The 16,004-nt window shown below is 41.7% G+C and overlaps 1 protein-coding gene and 1 long non-coding RNA gene across 2 annotated transcripts in view; one reads left to right on the plus strand and one right to left on the minus strand.

Annotated features, from left to right (window-relative positions):
* PLCH1 (phospholipase C eta 1) overlaps positions 1-16,004 on the plus strand; it is a 219,506-nt gene that overhangs the window by 82,513 nt on the left and 120,989 nt on the right. The window lies entirely within an intron of this gene.
* LOC125921227 (uncharacterized) overlaps positions 490-16,004 on the minus strand; it is a 41,686-nt gene continuing 26,171 nt past the window's right edge. The window contains exon 2 of the long non-coding RNA XR_007457346.1: positions 490-524. This is a non-coding gene — a long non-coding RNA (uncharacterized LOC125921227). The remainder of the gene's footprint in view (positions 525-16,004) is intronic.

Consider the following 16,004-nt stretch of genomic DNA (forward strand, 5'->3'; position numbering starts at 1 on the left):
TTTCTTTTTTTTTTTTTTAATTTTTTTTTTCAACGTTTTTTTTTTTTATTTATTTTTGGGACAGAGAGAGACAGAGCATGAACGGGGGAGGGGCAGAGAGAGAGGGAGACACAGAATCGGAAACAGGCTCCAGGCTCCGAGCCATCAGCCCAGAGCCTGACGCGGGGCTCGAACTCACGGACCGCGAGATCGTGACCTGGCTGAAGTCGGACGCTTAACCGACTGCGCCACCCAGGCGCCCCCATCTGTTTTATATCTTAAAGTCTTCCTATGAGTGAAGTCATATGATCTTTGTCTTTCTCTAATTTCGCTTAGCATAATACCCTCTAGTTCCATCCACATAGTTGCAGATGGAAAGATTTCATTCTTTTTGATTGCCAAATAATACTCCATTGTATATATATACCATATCTTCTTTATCCATTCATCCATTGATGGATGTTTGGGCCTTTTCCATACTTTGGCTATTGTTGATAGTGCTGCTATAAACATTGGGGTGCATGTGTCCCTTTGAAACAGCATACCTGTATCCCTTGGATAAATACCTAGTAGTGTAATTGCTGGGTCATAGGGTAGTTCTATTTTTAGTTTTTTGATGAACCTCCATACTGTTTTCCAGAGTGGCTACACCAATTTGCAAAGAATGGTATTCTGTGAATGCCCTGAATGCCATTTTATAAGTGAGGTTTGTCTGTAGTTATTCTTTGTGCAATCTATTATGAAGTCAAGTTAGGTATCAGTATTATAGCTGCTACATAAAACAAATTTGGCAACAGCTTATGATTCTTTTTCTATGTTCTGGAATAATTAAGTAGCATAGAGGTTACAAATTATTTGAAGATTTGGTAGAACTTCTGTCATAAAGCCACATAGGTCTGGTGCTTCTTTTGGGGGGTAGTTTTTATCTGAGGTAATAATTTTCTCTATTCTATGAAAATTGATATTTGAGTTACTATCTGCATTGGAATCAAATTAGGGAAAGTGCATCTTTTTTGGAGAGTATCCCTTTAATCTAGGTTTTCAAATTTATTTGTTTAGAGTTAATGAAAGATTGTCTTTTGGTATTAAGCATATCTTCTGTTTCAATATTCTTTACTCTTTATAATTTTCTTATTTTACTTATGCTATGTCATTTTTTTCTTGAGTATATTTGCTAGTAAGGGTTTTGGTCTCTTGTTTTTTTTTCCTCTCTTGAAGAATCTGCATTTTATTTATTTACTCTTTTAAAAAGTGTATTTCTTTTGAGAGAGACAGACAGCATGAGTGGGGGGAGGGACAGAGAGAGGGAGAGAGAGAATCCCAAGCAGGGTCCACACTGTCAACATAGAGCCCGATGCAGGGCTTGAACTCCCTAAACTGAGAGATCATGACCTGTGCCAAAACCAAGAGCCAGATGCTTAAGCAACTGAGCCACCCAGGCACCCCAACGAATCTGCATTTTAAAGTTTATTTAGTAATCTTACTCTTTTGTATAAAAAAAAGTCTTTGTTTCCTTTCTGTTTTCTTCGGTTCACTAGCCTTTTAGAAGGTAGCTTTTCCTTCCAGAAGAGATTTTTGTTTGTTTCAACCACTTCTAGGATTCCAGTATCCCCTTCTATTTTCTACGTGGTTGATGTCTAATTCTGAGGTTGGCTATGTTGGGTTATTTATCTTATTACTTATATGTAAATTGAAATTCACGATTTTATCTAACTCCTAGTTATTCTCTGGGTGTGGGTTATGGACGGTTTTTCTTGCTTTCCTTTGGTGGGTGTATGGACAGATCTGGATTCAGGTAGTTTCTATTATCTGTAAGGATGCTGGAAGATTGACTCGGTAAAAGATCGATTCCGTAAAATAAAGTGGTGCAACTGAGAAATATTGACTAATGGGGAATTCTTAGATAGATAGATCTAAGAAGACCTTTATATGAGGTGACTTTTGAGTAGAGGCCTAAATAAAGTGAGGAAGTGAACCATATAACAGCTAAAGGCAGAATGTTCCAGGAAGAGGATACAGTAACTGCAAAGGCCTTATGGCAGGGTAAGCAAGGATGCCAGGGCGGTGGAAGTAAAGTCAATGATAGAAAAAATAGTAGCACATGGAGTCAGAGAAGTAGTCAGACCATGCAGTTTCAATTTTTTTTCTAATGGTAATTGGAAGTTATTGCAGGGTTTTAAGGGGGAAGTGATAATGTCCTCTTTAGAGAGACCTCTTAGACTGTACCAGAGAAGATGGGCTTATGGCTTAGGAAAAACAGAGAAACTAGTTATGATGTTATTGCATGAGATGGTGGACTGGACTGGAGTGGTAACTGGGAGGTTATGAGAAGTGGTCAGATTTTTAAGTGTTGGCTTGATGGGATGTCCTGATTGGTTGGATATGGGATGTACAAGAGAAGTATTCAGGATAAATGAGGTGATGCTGATGTCATTTCCTGAGATGGAAAGGCATGATTGAAAAGCATTTCTTTGTTGTGGTGCTTGTGGTATATGTGTGTGTGTGTGTGTGAGAGAGAGAGAGAGAGAGACAAGAATTCTTCCTTGGCATGTTAAGGTTGACATTTCTAGATGGAGATGTTGATAGACAGTTTGAATGCTTGGTTCTGGATCTCAAGGGAGAGGGCATAGCTTTGTAGATACACATTTTAGAATCATGAGTATATATAAGATCATGATACTTGCTAAGATCACTAAAGAATAAATGAAAGGTCACAGACTGAGTCGTGGTTTTCCCCAGACTTGAGAGCCCAGGGAAAGGATCATCCAGCAAGGGAAACCAAGGAGGATTGGAGAAACACCAAAGGAATAGCATATCCCAGGAGTCATGGGAAGAAAGCTTTTCAAGGAGAAGGATGTGATCAGCTGGGTCAAATGCCACTGCAGAGCTGAGAACAATGAATGTTGAGAAATGATCATGGGATTGGCAACTTGGAGGTCATGAACATGTCTGATCATCATGGTTTGAGTGGGGACTTGAGGGTGCAAGACTGGTTGGGATGGATTAAAGAGAAAGGGGGAGGGAAAGAAATAGAGAGATACAACTGTTTTGAGGATTTTTTTCCCTAAAGATATGTAGACACATGGGGTGGTCACTAGAAAGGGATGTTGGGTCAAGGGGTGGAATTTTTTAAAGGGACTTTTTATAGAGTATTTGAAGACTATTACAAATGATCTAGTAGAAAGAAAACAAATTGATGATGCAGGAGAGAGAGGAAGCAGTACAGGTGGACATAGATAACATGGCAGTGGAATGAGGAATTTCTCTACCTGTTTCCACTGTTAGTGAAATTAGAAGCAAAGTTATTAGTTGAGAGTGGGAAGGGTACTGGAGATCTCAAGAGAGGAGCTTTGTTGAAGTCATTTTAGAGTGTGATGTAATAAACTGAGAAGGGAAAGGAAGGCCCATTGGGAAGTGAGGACACAAATTTAAAAATGAGCCTTATTCCTGTATTTTGTTCTAGCCAATTGCATGTAGGCACAGAGAAGGTGGGGAATAGGAAATGACTTTGGTGAGGGAGAGTGGGATGAAGGAGCTGGATGTTTATGCAAGGCTGCGGAACCAATGCTGTGTAAGGAGGGCTATGGGATAAGACATTTAAAAAAAAAAAAGTCAATGATTTGGACTTCTTGATGGGGTTGAATAATAGGATCTTTACCAGAGAAGAGGGAGAGGGAGAGGGAGAGAGAGAGAAAAAAAAAAAAAAAAAGAAAAAAGAAAACGAAATCAGTGGTGGCAGTCTAGTGGAAAGCTTGAAGTGAAGATTCTAGGAATTATACAGTTAGTGGTAATTGTATAATTAGAGTCTAGGTGGGACCATTGAAGTAGGAGGCTGAGGTAGGGGAGTGACAAGATTACTGGAAGTGAAGAGATCCAGGAACTAAAGAGTATGGGTGCATCATCCAATACTAAGTCAATGTTACCTGGAATGATTGCAGGAGTAGAAGTAGGTACAGAAATCAAGAGATGAAAGAGAATACTTGGGGGGTGGTTCACAACTGTAGGAGGGTAGGTAGCAGGTGGTATAGGCACAGACATGTGCTTTGTTTTTAGGTGTGCGTTTGGGGCGGGGGTCATGGTCTGAAAGCAGCAGTGAGGAGGAGAAGTAAATGAGATAAAAGGACTTAAAGATCTTCCTGCTTATAATAAGCGCTTTATAAATGGTAGTTGATACCTAGTAATAAATGGTGAATAAATGATCTTGAACATGTAAAGCTATCTTCAAAGTGAGCTCAGAAAATGTGAAAGTGTTCAACAGGGTCCCAAACAAAAAACAACTCTCTCCCTCACCAACCTGAAGGGGAATTGTGGTGTCCTATAACGTAATGTGGATTTGTCCTACTGACTCAAAAGAATGCTGGCTGATAATAATCTTAGTCTAGTGATCTCTGCTATGCTGGTTTCTTTGTGTGCATTAGATAAATGATGCTGTGCAAATGCAGATTAATAGCAATCTATGAAATAATCAGATGTAAGAAGTTTAATGGGGTGCTTTTTAGTTTAAATGTTATGGCTGTTTGAGGGATCTAGCAGCATGAGTGATTAAAGTTAACTGCCTCCCTATTGCCCAAACTTTCCTGGAATGCTTGGAAAAATAAGAGTTAGGGTTAGATGTAAAGTCAAATCAATGCTAACCTCTAACTTGGACTTTGCCCTGGCTTCCTGCTCATTTAGAATGATTTGATCATTATGTTCACTGAGAAAGTCAAATTAATAAGTTTGTTCTGCATGGTTAACTGCATGGGTCCAAAGGCTCTGAGGCATAACATATATTTTTAGAGATTCCTGAAGGGAGGAAAGCCTAGAAAGTTAGGACTTAAAAATGGTGACCAACAGATATTCGTGTTTCCTTCTAGTTTATCCTAGGGAATATTGATCATTTCCAAGGATTTGGATTTAGAAATAGTACATCTGAGAAGATAATTGGAACATTTAATCTGCCTGTCAGCAACAGTGGAAGAAGAAAGCGGAGATTTCTTTTATTAATGTTTCATGTGAGATCAGCTGGTAAGGTAATTTCATATTGAAACCGAGAGCGATTGAGAAGTAAAGTGAGTAATAATTGAGGATGTTTACTCAGTGTTATAGTTTACTTGCTGAAGGACATTAAGTTCCAGAAGTTTTTCCATATTAAGATATTCTTATTAGCTTAAAAATTATTAATATGTGGTTGTCACTGGAAATTTTAAGAATGCGGAAGTATATGGTGTAAAATGTAAATGCCCTCTTTTGGGATATGTTCCTCCACTCTCCTGCTTGCTGTTCTACCCTTTGTACATATTCATGACAGTTTGGTGTATGTCTTTTCCTAACTTTTACCCTATGCGCATGCAAACATACTTTACCTTAACACTAAAAATGTATCTTATTATACATTCTGTTCAATTAATTGAATTGGATTCTTTAAAATTTTTGTAAAGTTTATTTATTTTGAGAGAGATGAAGACAGTGCAAGTGGGGGAGGGGCAGGGAGAGGGAGAGAGAGAATCCCAAGCAGGCTGTCACTGCAGAGCCTGATGCAGGGCTTAAACTCATGAACCATGGGATCATGACCTGAGCCAAAACCAAGGGTCAAATGCTTAACCAACCAGCCACCCAGGCACCCCTGGTTTTGCTTTATTTTCTTCTCTTTTGCATTACACACACACACACACACACACACACACACACACACACACACACACTGTTTATATTTATTCATATTGTTATTTACCCATCTGTCCCATTCCTTTTAACAGCTGTATTTTCAATATTATGTTGTACCATATTTTAAGTAACTAGGTCTCTGTTGACCTTTGTTTGTTTTTTGTTCTTACAATCACACCATAACAGATACTCATTTACATATGCCTTTGTACCCTTGTGCAGTGTGTAAATGCCAAGAACTGAACTTGCAATTTTGAAAAATAGGAAAATTTGGATGTGGCTAAAGCTCTCCAGTGGATGAGAATGCCTGTTTACCCACACTCTAGCTAACACTGCATGATGTCAGCCTTTTAAATCCAGGCAACAATAGGATATCATGGTTTTAAGCTACATTTCTTGAATTGCTAACAGTGTTAGCATCTTCATTAGCTAACATTGTAAGATGTTAGCATCTTTTCATGTTCATAGTAATTTTCTCTTCTCCATATTGTCTAAAGTCTGTAACCATTTTTATGTCAGTTTACCTTTTTCCTTTTTTTTATGTTTATTTATTTTGAGAGAGTGGGACAGTGCCAGAGAGGTGGGGAGAGAGAGAATCCCAAGCAGGCTCCTCACTGTCTCTATGGAGCCTCATGTGGGGCTCGAACTCATGAACCATTAGATCATGACCTGAGCCAGTCGGATGCTTAACCTACTGAGCCACCCAGGCTCCCCTCCATTAATCTTTTTCTTATTGATTTGTAAGAGCTCACTGAATATGAGGCAAATGCAGTTCTGTCACATGAACTGGAAATATATGTACCCATTTCTTTCAGTTTCTTTATTTTATTTTATTTATGTTAAAAATTTTAAAAATATTTATTTATTTTAATGTTTGTTTATTTTTGAGAGTGAGAGTGCAAACAGGGGAGGGGCAGAGAGAGAGGGAGGCACAGAATCCAAAGCAGGCACTGAGCTGTCAGCACAGAGCCCGACATGGGGCTTGAACTCACAGATTGCGAGATCATGACCTGAGTTGAAGTCAGACACTCAACCGACTGAGCCACCCAGGCGCCCTGGTATTTATTTATTTTTAAGAGAGAGAGGGAGGGAGAGGATCCGAAGTGGGCTCTGTGCTGACAGCAGAGAGCCTGACATGGGGCTCGAACTCACAAACTATGAGATTATGACCTGACCCAAATTCTGATGCTCAACCAACCGAGCCACCCAGATGCCCCCAGTTCCTGACTTTCTTTATAGTGTGTTTTGTCATTTCTCTTGCAGTTAAAAGAAATATTCCAGTTTGGTGACTTAAGGCTAATTCCAGGCTGCTAAATTACATTTGATTTGAGGGGCCTCCAGCCAGCTGTGCCAGTGGTCATCTCCTCTGGCAGACTCTCCAAGGAGCCCACGGAGTGCTTGTTTGTGGCACTGCTAGATTATTATGGCACTTATAGGCAATGTGTTTTAGTGGCAAGAGTATGGATTTAGATTTAGAAGTCCTTGGGTTTTATTTGTTGTTGTTTCTTTCTTTCCCTGTATACTAATTGTGTGATCTTTGGGGAGTTTCACTTTTGAAGCAAGGGTTATACCTGTCATGTCTCACAGGACTGTTGTGATAGTCACATCATATAATGAAAATAAAAAGACATTAGCTATAAAGTGCCCTATACCTATTTTTATTATGTGACAGGTCTTTGAGGAAGACCATAGGAAGTTGTAAAAGTGTGACACTGTCCTTCCCCATGCCTCCCTTGCCCTAACTCACACATTTTGAGTTTTACTAATTCTACTTTTTTTTTCTTTTTGAGAGAAAGAGAGACTGAACACACGAGAGCAGGGGAGGGGCAGAGGGAGAAAGAGAATCCTAAGCAGGCTCTGTGCAGTCAGCACAGAGCCCAATGCTGGGCTCAATTTCATGAGCTGTGAGATCATGACCTGAGCCAAAATGAAAAGTCAGACGCTTAGCTGACTGAGCCACCCAGGTGCCCCAATTATACTTCTTAGTAGACTTTGGAATTCTTTTCTGTCCCTCTGTTCCTACTACAATCATTCTAATCCAAATCAGAGCTGGGGTAAAGATGAGTCAGCTTGCTAGCTGACCAGGGAAATGACTAGAAAGAGGAGATGGAGAAAATTGGTTGGAAGTCACTAGGGGGTAGAGAAGTGAGACCCTCAGCCTCCCCACCAGCCAATAGGGCTGTCCCGAACTGTAGTATGGGGTGTGCACTGCACTACTTGTGGGCTGTACAACCAGCACACCATATGGGATGGTCCTACCTGAAGGATATGCCCTTGTCACATGGCCTGCAGGAGGAGGACAGGGTCTACTGAGTGTCATGGTTTGTTGTGTTGGTCAGGGTATTTGCAGGCTAGACCGTTCTGAAGGGCAGAGAAAGAGAGGCTTCTTTGCCTCACATTCGTCAAGCAGTTTCAGACGTGTTTCTAAATCAATGTGGAACAAATATGTGAAGAACAGTGGCTGAAGAAGACCTCAATTTATGAGCCCACATAGCTCAGTTCTGCCCTGAGTCTGTTCTGGTGCACGTGGGTTTCTCCAGTTGTCCCCTCAGCCACACTCTTGTCCTCCCAAACTGTCCTCCATGCCCCAGGGTGATGGAGGGTGATCTGTAGAAAAGGCCAGCCTCCTCATGTCCTCTCCCTGCTTGAAAGACTTCAGTAGATTTCTCTTGCTCTTAGGATGAAAACCAAAATCCTTAGCAAGACCTAAGAGGCCCTGTGAGGTGGGTCCTCTTTCCCCTCCCAGCACATTGTCCCAGCACTCCCGCTCGTGTTCAGCCCTTGTGATGGACTGCTCGTGACTGTCTTTTCCCTGGCTAACTGCTGCTCAGCCTGAGCTCGGATTGAAAGCAGCCTCCACAGAGAGGCTTTCCCTGACACCCCAGGCTGTCATGTCCTCTGTCATTTGCTTTCTCTTTCTGTCTTGCTCTTTTTGTAGCACTAATGACAAATACTACGAAATACTTTGTTGTCTAATTTGTTGTGTATTGTCACTCACTCATGGTTAATGAGGACAGGCATTCTGTCATGTTCATCATTGTATCCTTAGCATCTAGAAATACATCTTGTACACACTAGACACCCAGTATTTACTTGCTGCAAGATACATAAATAATTGTGGTAATTTGGGAAACTTAAATGTGACTAGGCTTTTCTCCTGCTGGAAGCTGAGCATTTGCCAGGAAAGTGGGCCTTTGTAAAGGAGGAGAGTCCTTTTGCTGAGAAGGACACCATGACAGAGGCATGTAAACTTACCTAGGCTCCAAATGGTCCCGCCTACCCTAAAGATGCCTTAAAAAATTTTTTTTTAATGTTTATTTATTTTTGAGACTCCAGATGGTCCTGCCTTCCCTAAAGATGCCTTAAAGTTTTTTTTAATGTTTGTTTATTTTTGAGACTCCAAATGGTCCCGCCTTCCCTAAAGACGTCTTAACAAAATTTTTTTTAATGTTTACTTATTTTTGAGAGAGAGAGAGAGAGAGCGCACGTGTGTGAGTGGGAGAGGGGCAGAGAGGGCGACCCAGAATGGGAAGCAGGCAACAGGCTCTGAGCTGTCAGCACAGAGCCCGACGCAGGGCTTGAACTCACGAACTGCAATATGATGACCTGAGCCGAAGTTGGACGCTGGACGCTTAACTGACTGAGCCACCCAGACGCCCCTAAAGATTCCTTTTTAATGATTTCTTATCTCTCGCAAAGCCACGCAGGCACCAACATCTTATTGTGATAGTTCTTCCAGTTTTTGTCTCTCTGTTTTTAATCTGACTTGATGAATGGGGGAGGGGCGAAGCTGGGTATCAGGGCATCTCCACCACTACCGTCCTTGCCCACTGGGCTTGGGGAAGAATTTAAAGTCCTGAGCTGTGACCCTATGGATATGCTACTCCTACAAGAGGTTTTAAGATGACTCTATCACTAATTAGGCTTTTTCTGTCTTTTGATCCAAGGGTCAAATTTTCAAGTAGTCTTAGCTTTCAGTTTGAAAGAATGAGCCAGGCCTCTTATCACCTTGCAATAAACTCAGCAGGTTGAAGACACAAATTGCTCTTTCCCAGAACGCTGCCAAAATTCCTTGTATAGTGAAGACAGTCAGTACTAGGGAAATGGAAGAGAGGAAGTTAAATGCCCGGATTTGGCTCTGCCATAGGCTCAGAATTCTCAGACAGAACTGGATTAGATGTTCCGTAGTTGCTCAAAACTCCTTGATGAGTGGATAGGAAAACTAATGTTTATTCTGTCCTGTCTTCAATCATTTCTTTTTCTCCTGTCTCAAGGGTTTAATTTTTATAAATTTTCTAACTTATTTATTTGCTTATTTTTAATTTTTAAAAAACGTTTATTTATTTATTTTGAGAGAGAGAAAGCAAGTAGGGGAGGGGCAGAGAGAGGGAAGAGAGAGAATCCCAAGCAGGCCCCACACTGCCATCAGCACAGAGCCCGACTCTGGACTCAAATCTGACAAACTGAGATCATGACGTGAGCCGAAATCAAGAGTCGGATGCTCAACCAACTGAGCCGCTCAGGTGCCCTCTAATTTATTATTTATTTATTTTATTATATTATTGATTTTGAATTTTCTTTTTTTTTTTTAACATTTTATTTATTTTTGAGACAGAGAGAGACAGAGCATGAGCGGGGGAGGGGCAGAGAGAGAGGGAGACACAGAATCTGAAACAGGCTCCAGGCTCCGAGCTGTCAGCACAGAGCCCGAGGCGGGGCTCGAACTCACGGACCACGAGATCATGACCTGAGCCGAAGTCGGCCGCTTAACCGACTGAGCCACCCAGGCGCCCCCATGAATTTTCAAATGTTTATTCATTTTTGAGAGAGCCTAAGCAGGGGAGGGACAGAGAGAAAGAGGAACAGAGGATCCAAAGACTGGGTATTTGTTTCTTAATGCTCTTTGTACATCTTTTTTCTTTCTGATCTCCTAAATTGGCTGCTTTGTTGATCTGCACAGGAAATGCAATTTCCTGTTAATTGTATCCTTTGAGCTATCTAAAAGATTCTGCAAGTTTGGGAGCAAGAGGTTTAGGAAATGTGCCTTGGCTTGATAGTGCTATCCCCAGGAACATTCTTATTAAAGTACTTTTGAATGAAGCAGTCAAGTGTCTTTCATCCTGGGACTGTTAAAGTGTATGTAGGGAGTTACTTAATTGTTGGGAGCACAAATGCTTATTGTTATGCTGGGTGGGGGAGCACATTAATTTTTCTTATTGACTCTCAGGTTAAGAATACATGCATTTTTTATTAGCTAAGCATTTACATCCTCAGCCTACTAAACAGGAAAAGCAATTGGGGCTGGCCCTGCGTGATACTGCGTTTATACAAAATCATTTCACTCTCTGGGAAGAGAGTTGTAAATCAAGAATGAAGGTGAGGGTTAATTTTGCACAGCTGCAGAGAGTCTTGACTCTATATCCTATGTGTTCTGGTGATGCATCCTATTTGTTAGATATAGGTCACTAAGGCTAGCCCATACCCAGAGTTTGAGGACTTGGACTTCATGTCTCCATGACAGGAGTGTCAAATAATTTATGGTTATATTTAAACATCACCACAGGTATGTCCCCTGTACTTACTGCTTTGTTTCATTGAGCTGTTTTATCCAAAGCCAGCCCAGCAAAATAAGTCGAAGACTATCAGAGGCATGGTGTGTCCACGGGCTTACATTTGCATAGTTAGTGGTGTGTCAGGGGCATGAGGTTGAGGTAGGAGGCAGGTTGTGCAGGGAATGAGGCCGGCTGGCTAGGAGAGCTGCTCCAGGAAGGACTTGGGTTAGGTTCTCTCCTTAGGCCTGTGTTTTCCAAATTGTGATGGCCTTACCCCCTAGTTCATTTGAAGCAGTGTCAAGATTAAAAAGGGGCTATTCCCAAGGGATACAGGAGTACTGATGCATAGGGGCACTTGTACCCCAATGTTTATAGCAGCACTCTCAACAATAGCCAAATTATGGAAAGAGCCTAAATGTCCATCAACTGATGAATGGATAAAGAAATTGTGGTTTATATACAGAATGGAGTACTACATGGTAATGAGAAAGAACGAAATATGGCCCTTTGTAGCAACGTGGATGGAACTGGAGAGTGTGATGCTAAATGAAATAAGCCATACAGAGAAAGACAGATACCATATGGTTTCACTCTTATGTGGATCCTGAGAAACTTAACAGAAACCCATGGGGGAGGGGAAGGAAAAAAAAAATAAGAGGTTAGAGTGGGAGAGAGCCAAAGCATAAGAGACTCTTAAAAACTGAGAACAAACTGAGGGTTGATGGGGGGTGGGAGGGAGGGGAGGGTGGGGGATGGGTATTGAGAAGGGCACCTTTTGGGATGAGCACTGGGTGTTGTATGGAAACCAATTTGACAATAAATTTCATATATTGAATAAAAAAATAAAAAGGGGCTATTCCTAGAAGGCCAGTTTTACTCAAGGATATTTGGGAATTCTTATCGAGGAAGTTTAAGATACAGTTTTCATATTTTCAAAGGATAAAACAAAATCTTCAAAGAATTTGAGCACGGGACTCAAGAGGGTCGAGTTGCACATTGAAGGGATTAGGGTTGTCAGTGATGAGAAGGAGAGAAGGGGAGAAGGAGAAATAGGTCCATGGCACCATCAGCCTCCAGGATGCCATTTAAAAGGTTATGGAGAGAGCCCTGGTTGGAGATGAAGGACTGAGTGGTGAGGGGAGCGAGGGGAGATATGCAGGAGGGAGAGGCCAGGCTGTGTAGTGTAGGAGAATGGAGAAGGCCGTAGGGACGTGGTGTCTAGCTTCAGCCACTGGGTGGTTGGCGATGACACCCATTCATGGGACTGAAACCAGGTAGGGAACAACGTATAGGCGGGTGTGTGAACCACTTTTTATTTGCTGTATTCAGACACTTTCACGTCTTGGGACCTTATAGACCTTGGGGGGACTGCCCCTCCCAGGGTTAGCTAATTTCTACTACTAGTTAACTCACCTGTGAGCATGCTTTTCCTATACAAACTAACCGATCCAGAGTTCTCACTCCCAGTCATCTCCTTTTTCAGCCTCTCACACCTGGGTCAATAATCACCTTTCCTAATCACCCCAAGGCCAAGTACCAGACAACTAGGAGCAGGCCCTAGGCCCCAGAGCCTGCTAAAATGTATCAAACTAGCCAACCTAAGTCTGCTTATTCTGCTTTGCCCATTCCTTCCTGTGGAAACCACACCAAAGGCTCTTGCCCTCATTTTACCCTCCCCACCCCCAACCCAATCCCTCTGCCTCCTGGCTGACCCCCCTGTGCTTCCCTGCATGGCTTTCCAGTAGCACAGGTGCCTCCTAATTTTAGGAAACTAGAGAGTATATCAGACTTCTTCCTTCATGACTGTCATTTTCATGTCTGTGTGTTTTACATACATAATAGGATTTAACGACAAATCCTGGGTACACTTAAAACAGTGGGGCTGATGGAGAGTTTTATTTCATACTTGTGGTGTTAGGGTACGGGGACATCTGGATGGAGATGTCTGGGAGCAATCAGACATAAGGATTGGGGCTTCAGGGGAAGATGGCTCAATATTTCCTTCCCATTATGTCTCATAGGGTTGCTGTGGAAAATAGGTGAGCTTATTGTGGGAGAAGGGGCTGTGAAAGTGATGAAGTACTACTAAGCAAAGAGTATTCTTATTTCATCACTTTCCTGTACAGTCTAGGGCTGTGTACTGTTGAAATGGCTGAACTTCACTGAGAATAAGTGAAAAATGCATTTGCCCATATCCCTTTGTTTTCCAGTCTCTATTCAGAGATAAACTTTTACAGGAGTTCCACTGGCTGTGTGTCACTGCCACCACACTGACTTGGGTTTGATTTTTAAAAGGGGAGCCTGTCCAGCCAACAGAAAAGGGGACTGTTAGGAAGTGAATATTTTCCTTTGTTCTGATCCAGAGATAGTAATTGGAGGTGTAAAATGAACGTACACAGAACATGGCAGCATAAAATCAAGATTTGAATTTCCTTTCTTAGAAACTAAACTGTGTGATATAAAGGAGAAGGATGATGGTATAAGGGAGAGAGCTAACTTCCTTGTTCAAGGAAGCCTTGTAATTACAAGATGGCTGCTGCAGCTCCAGCCATCAAATCTACATGCAGATAGCAGGAAGGGTCAAGAGCAAAAGGGAACTTGTTAACTGAATCAGCCCCCTTTTATTTTTTTATTTTATTAAAAGCAATTTTTAAATGTTTATTTATTTTTGAGAGAGACAGAGCATGCGCGTGAGTGGGGGAGGGATAGAGAGAGGGTAGGGAACACCAGAGAATCCAGAGCAGGCTCCACACTGTCAGTGCAGAGCCCAACATGGGACTTGAATTCATGAACTGTGAGATCATGACTGGAGCAGAAGTTGGATGCTCAATCAACTGAGCCACCCAGGATCCCCTGCCCACTTTTAAAATACCTTTCATAGAAATACCTTTCATGGCTATGAACTTGTACTTAAATCACATTGACCAGAATTTAATCACATGACCACCCATATATGTAAAGGAGGCTGGGAAATATTTTTAAGTTAGGCACATGGCCATGTGCTTATATAAGCAATGAGCAGTGTCTGCCCTAGGTAAAAAAAAACAAAACCAAAACCAAACTATCTCATGCTCTTTTGCTTCTTGTGTAGATTGATTGCTGATTACCTTAAACTCACCTTTCTTATCAATAATGGGGACTGCAAGTGTGCATTTCTGGTCACATGGACAATTATTTGTAGGAAAACACGTAACAAAATAAAGCCAAAATATGAATTTCCCTGGATGAAATGATTTCTAGGGTCCCGGTGTTTGAGAGCCATTTTACCAGGAGAATTTGTTTTCCTTAGCCCATAGAAATTCAAATACTACAGTTCTTGTATATGAGAACAGTTCTCCATGTGAATTTTCTGCCATTATCCAATCAAGTGCCTGACACCATCCAAATTGGACAAAGAATAGGTATGCATGCTGTTCCCTATTTTGTAATTGGGTTAGCTAATTATCATGGATTTTTTTAAGTGCTTGTTTGCCTTAACCCTTATCTCCCTGGACCAGAAAATAGGAATGTTTGGTCCTAGTTCTACATTGAGTTCTAATTCCCTGGTTATTTAAAAAGCCCAAACATAAATTTGATGTCCAGAAGAGATGAGGGAAAAGGCAAAATTCTTTACTAGTTAGTATGGAAGAGAGACAGTTATTTAGAATAAGTTGTTAATCACTAGGGATAAGGAAGGCTTTAGATCAGTGATTATTTTTTTAAGTATTCTTTTTTTTTTAAGTTTTATTTATTTATTTTCAGAGTATGAGCGATGCGGGGTGGAGGGGCAGAGAGAGAGGGAGAGAGAGAGAATCCCAAGCAGGCTCCACGCTGTCAGCACAGAGACCCACATGGGGCCTGAACTCAGGAAACCAGGAGATCATGACCTCAGCCAAAACTGAGGTCATGCTTAACCGAGCAACCCAGGTGCTCTAGATCAGTGATTCTTAAAGTATATCCCCATAAAACAAAACAAAATTTGGTGGGCTAAACTAAGGTTAGTTTGTTGAAATTCATGTAATGGAAGTTCCCCCAACCCCTACGGCACAAATCGGAGAAAAATCTAAGACAGTGGAGGGATATTCACATGCATTAGAAAAAGTCCTTTTGGTGTCTGTAGCCAACAGTATTAATGGGGAATACTGAAATAGTTGACCATACTTGGTTGATTTCTTTGTTGACACCCTGCCCGAGTGTCTGCCGTATAATTATGACTGGTGTGTACGGTGGACTTAAATTATGTGGACTCCTCAGAGAGCCTGAGTTGCATCCCAGAAAGAACATGTGCCCTGCTGTTTCTCTGCTCCCTCCTCCCCATGCACTGGTAGTCTCTCCCAGCTTGAGGGTGTGGCTTCCCATGACCCTTAGTTGGGAAAATGCACTTCACCTCTGGGTGCCACAGGACTGTTCTGATAGTAAAATGATATACAATAGAAGTCTTCAGGATGCCATGTATTTATACATTTGTCTTTGTTATTTTTTTTTAATTTTTTTTTTAACGTTTATTTATTTTTGAGACAGAGAGAGACAGAGCATGAACGGGGGAGGGTCACAGAGAGGGAGACACAGAATCTGAAATAGGCTCCAGGCTCTGAGCTGTCAGCACAGAGCCCGACGCGGGGCTCGAACTCACGGACCGTGAGATCATGACCTGAGCCGAAGTCAGACACTTAACCGACTGAGCCACCCAGGCGCCCCACATTTGTCTTTTTTAAATTGGTGATTGGTATTTTTTAAACTGGTGATTGGTAGAGAGTTTAGAACCTATTATAGTAGAGTGGAATCCCTTAGGCTGGCTGGCCCTTCCTTCCTTCCTTCCTTCCTTCCTTCCTTCCTTCCTTCCTTCCT

The sequence above is a fragment of the Panthera uncia genome, chromosome C2 (genome assembly GCF_023721935.1).
Source record: "Panthera uncia isolate 11264 chromosome C2, Puncia_PCG_1.0, whole genome shotgun sequence".
In the NCBI taxonomy this organism is placed as follows: domain Eukaryota; kingdom Metazoa; phylum Chordata; class Mammalia; order Carnivora; family Felidae; genus Panthera; species Panthera uncia.